This window comes from Alnus glutinosa, chromosome 2 (assembly GCF_958979055.1).
Source record: "Alnus glutinosa chromosome 2, dhAlnGlut1.1, whole genome shotgun sequence".
Taxonomy (NCBI): domain Eukaryota; kingdom Viridiplantae; phylum Streptophyta; class Magnoliopsida; order Fagales; family Betulaceae; genus Alnus; species Alnus glutinosa.
In genome coordinates, this window is record NC_084887.1 from 38100119 (window position 1) to 38105238 (window position 5120).

Below are 5120 nucleotides of genomic sequence, written 5' to 3' on the forward strand. Positions count from 1 at the left end.
AGGAATCTGACGACGTCCGACTACTGTCGTCAAATTTTGGCAAACCTAATTCCGGCCAATACAGCCAGAGTCCGGCAGAATCTGGCTAAACAGGTTAGATTCCAGACAGTACAGCCGGAGTCCGGTTGTATTAGGCCAAATTTGGGCAAGAATCATGCCAATCTGGCCAAATTCCGGTTTGTACAACTGAAATCTAGCCATATTAGGCCAAATTTTGACGACGGCGACCGGGCATTTCTGAATTTCGGCCACTTTCACCAGAATTCGACGAACCCTGATTCTGACGAAACTATCCGGATTCTTGTCTTTATCCTGGACTCCAAAAATAGTAACCGGAATCCTACTGGTCAGTGACAAAATCTCGTCACCGATGATTTTTATATTATTTTACATAAATATTTATATGTTATGAATAAAAATTGATTCTTTATAAGTTAATAGGATTGAATGAAAATATAAAAAATATTTGTGATTTTTCGTATGCGCCAAACTCCAGAAAATGCTTTTGGCAAAAAATATTTTCTTGAAAAATGACTTCCCTAAAATCATTTTATAACGGAAACCATTTTACGCCGAAACAAATAGAACATTAGTTCCGCATCTATATTTCCAACATATTCTATTTTAATATTGAATGCGTTTTCAAATGTAGAACGTGAATATCACTCCTAGGCCACTCGAAAACAAATCCTAATTGCTTCAATCACAATATGCAAAGATTCGGATGGAAAGTCCGCTTTGGGCTATATATATATATATGCACGCGTGCGCATGCAAATAATGAGAATTTATATACTTTGAAGACTTTTTCATATTTTTTTAAATATTCAATTCAAATAAATGTTGGAGAAAAAATTATGCACATTGGACTAATTTCATGAATATAAAAATGGGGCTTTTAAAAACAGTAAATAAATGGGACTTTTTTCAAAATTTATAGATGTTTTTCTAAATGTGAATAATGAGACTTTCAATTTGTAATTACTTTTACCATGATTGAGAGCCTTAGAGCAATCCTAGCGAATTAGCTACTTTTTCCATTTGGCTAGAATATCTTTACTTTTGCTTAAAACTCACATTCGGCTTATGTAAAGCAGAGCTAAAATAGCGTTGGTTAAGATTTGTATACAGATGAACAGTGCAACACCGTGTGGCGTTGCACCGTACACAAATCTACTTTTATTTTATTGTTTTTTCTTTCACTTTCTTTCAGTTGTCTTCCTCTCTCTCTCTCTCTCTCTCTCTCTCTCTCTCTCCCTCCTTCTTCTTTGTTTTTCCTTTTCATTTCCCCTGATGGTTTTGGGGTTGAGGTTGCGGTTTTGATTTTCTCGACCCAGTACCAGTAGAGCAACTTGTGGCGAATCTCGATGTTGTTCGGTGGTTCTGGTTCGGTGGTCATGGGCTGTCCCAATGGTCGCGGGTTGTTCCGGTGGTTTTGGTCCTTTCCTCCACCTTTTTCATTTCCATTTTCTTCTCTCCCACTTCCTTCTCTCGTCTTTGCGTCTCTCGCCTTTTTCTTTCACCTTTTTTTCTTGCCAACTTCAGGTTGATTTTCCTGATGTTACGGTCTTGTGTTTGGAAATGTGTTTGGGAACGTGTTTGGGGTCAATGAATGGGTAAGGCGGCTGGATCAATCTTCCTAAGTTTACCTATGGTGAAAATAGATTAGGGTTTTCGAGGAACCCCAACCTCCCAATCAACAATTAAGTTGAAAAATATAATCTTGGCATACCTTTTATTCATGAGCACAATTCTTATTTATAGAGTACATAGCATATTTCCCCATACTTGGACAACACGTCCATATTATTAGCCAAAATCATTTTATTAATTATTGCCTTATTTAGCCAAGGGAAATCACCCCTTAATTGGAAGATTACTTCCTTATTCCTCACGTTCTTCTTCCTTGCCAAATTCAGCCACTTGCCTTGGAGAAGACTTCTTGAATCTTCCTAGCTCCAGCTGGCACCCGATCAGCCCTTGCATGCTCTTAGCTTGGCCTTCCTTCAACACGTCCAGACCATGTGCCACTTCCTTAGTTGGTCCTTCATGCAACCATAACACCTGAGCATTACCCTATGGAGGCACCACAGGTAAATAATCAACCCCATTTTTTTTTCCTTATCTCCCCCACCCCCCACCCCCCCCTTCGGTCTGGTGGATGTTTGGATGGAGGGAGATGCTCAAGTTATTGTCTCAACACTTCAATTGAATGGGGACTGTCCAGATAAATATAGGAGCTTCATTAATTATGATTTTGATTCACCGGTTGGACCGGTTGATTATGGTGTCTATATGATAATTTTGCATTTTCTGTGTTTGACGTTCTCGGGTTTTGAGGCTTGATCGATCAGCTGGTGAAGGTCGATTGGGTTGAAAGTGGTTGAGAACTTGAAAGTGCAAGTCATTTGTTTGATGAAATGCTTGTGAGAGATTATTTCGGGTTTGTAGAGAGGAGTTGATATGAGGTTTTAACAAAAAAAAAAAAAATATATATATATATATATATATATATTAACAATGATTATTTTAATAAAATAGATAGAAATTTAGATAATCGGTTGGAGGATAATTTTAAAAGTGGTTAGCTAAACTAACAAAAAGTGGCTTTTAGTTATCTAGAATAGTTTTTAACTTTTTCACGTGGGCACGAGCGGCAAAACTCCATTCTCTACTTCACAGTATATACTGCACGCAACGGTGGTGTCTAAGATTTAATTTGATGTCCTGAATAACGAGCACACTCGGTTATCCGATGGTCATTATTCCAAGTTTCACAAAAATTTGGTGAATCAAAGTTACACACTATCACCTCAAACAAATTTGCCTCTTTTTTTTTTTTTTTTTTTTTAATATATTCCAAATATCCACGCATTTTTGGTTTAAAATTAGGTTACTTTTTTCCAACTCGGGTCACCCAATCGGGTTGGATTGGGTTGAACAAAATGTGAATTAGCCTATTGGCATCCAAACATGGATTCAAAAAGATATTGAAAGGTATGTTTGATATATATATATATTTTTAAAGTGAATTTCAAAACATTTTAATTTTTATATCACATCTCATTTTTAACATTTTTTTTTTTTTTTTCAGTTAACTGGATTCTCTCCATTTCATTGGATCCTTCTCCGCAAAGTCTATAATTTTTTTTTTTTTTTTTTTTGAGAGTATTGTATTTGAAGCCAGCCTTGTTGTATTGTGATAACACAGCTGCCTTACATATATATAGCAGCCAATCCTATTTTCTATGAAAGAACCAGACATAAAGAGATGAATTGTTATTTTATATATTTTTGACAAAATATAAGATGGCTCAATTGAAACCAAACATATTGCTTCAACAAATCAACTGGCGGATGTGTTTATAAGCCATTGGGAAAGAAAAAAAAATAAAAAAATTCTCAATTGTGATACGCAAGTTGGGAGTTCTTGACATTCAGTACTCTCCAACTTGAGGAGGAGTGTTGAGAAGGGCTTGATATCCGAACATAATATCCGGACAGAATATTGCTTAATACTTGGACAGAATATTTGGGTACTCAATTGACAGAATAATATATATATTAGTTATTTAGTTTCCTTTTGTACTTATGCCACCTAGAGTAGACTAACGTGATTGTAGGAATTTTCTTGTGTAAAGCTATGTATCATAAATCAATGAAATTCAATTCAGGCAAACAATCTTTCCTTCTTTTACTTTTCTTCACAGTTTTCGAACAAAAATAATTAATAACAACAACAATAATAATAATAATAAACAAATAGTTAAGAGTAATGCTATATCACATTTGTGTCCACCTTTTGTCATTTTATAATTGATGTGACTATTAAAATTATCATTGTATCAAAATTCAATAGTGATTTATCATAAATTCAATGGTAATTTTAAGAGCCACATCAATTTTGATGGGACACAAGAGTGATATATAACATTACTCAATAGTTAGAATGTAATATTTTTTGAAACTAGGAAGTGATCTCTTACCTACGGGTGAGAACTAATAAGAAAAGAGAAATGATTCATGCACTACCACTAACACAATTCCAACACAATTGGCTTTAATGTAAAACATTTTATTTTTATTTTTTAGATCGAAGGCAATTGTGTTTGAGTTGTGTTAATGGTAGTGCAGGATTCATTTCTCATAAGAAAATGGTGATCAGTTCATTCATGCATGTTATTAGGAGTAATGTCATTTTCGTTGTATGGCATTTATTATTATTATTGTTTTTAAGCTAAGGTTGGTAATTGTAGTATGCGGAGAGAATCTTTGCACCAACAATGCTATAAAAAGAATTAGAGTATTTTTTATATTTTTTTTAAAATATATTATATGTTTTTTAAAATTTCAATAATTAATTAAATTTAAAATAATTATTATTAAATTTTAATCAAATAATAATTTTAAAAATTACACCACATTTTAAACAATAGACCGATTACTCTTAATCCAACTTATATTAATGCATAATCAGTTGGGCACGTCAATCAACCAACTCCAAAAGAGTTAAATAGCTTCACGCCTTCACCCATGGCTGATTCTGCTCTTAATTAAGTCATGTCCATATAACTGTCTTCATGATTCTCAATATGAGGCCATACACATTATGAGAGTTGTGGGGTACTGTAGATAATATATATATATATATATATAGAAAATCTTCAATGAAAGGCATACAGTGACTTTGAGGGAAGTAATTCCATCCGTTTAGCATTCGTCCATTATTGCTAACGTGGCACCAAGCCACGTCAGCCCTCATTTAAAAAAAAAAATGAATTTGAAAACCAGAGTTGAAATCCAAAAAACCTAGCCATTTTCTTCCCCAAACATTTTGCCCCCAAATCTTTCCCTCCCTCAACTCCACCGTAAAATCAACCACGCGAGCCCGCCATCGTCGACCACCCACAAGCCCGCCTCCGGTACATCCAGTTCCATCTCCAGATCTCCAGCCAAAAGTCACTGTGGTTTCTCCATCTTGGTTTCAGCTCGACGAATCCGACGACCTAACCACCATACTGTCATGAGCAGCCTCAGCCGACCAGAGAAGCCATTGAAAGTTTGTGTGTGTGTGTGTCTGAGATTGATTTTCTATTTTGGTGTGTTAGTCTTTTGAAATG

At 35.0% G+C, this 5120-nt stretch overlaps 1 long non-coding RNA gene across 1 annotated transcript; it reads left to right on the forward strand.

The window, feature by feature from the left end:
• The first annotated feature begins 1309 nt into the window (after window positions 1-1309).
• Window positions 1310-2126, forward strand: LOC133859955 (uncharacterized). Its single transcript, XR_009898832.1, has 3 exons — window positions 1310-1438; window positions 1546-1616; window positions 1920-2126. It is a non-coding gene; the product is annotated as an uncharacterized LOC133859955 (long non-coding RNA).
• The last annotated feature ends 2994 nt before the right edge of the window (window positions 2127-5120 follow it).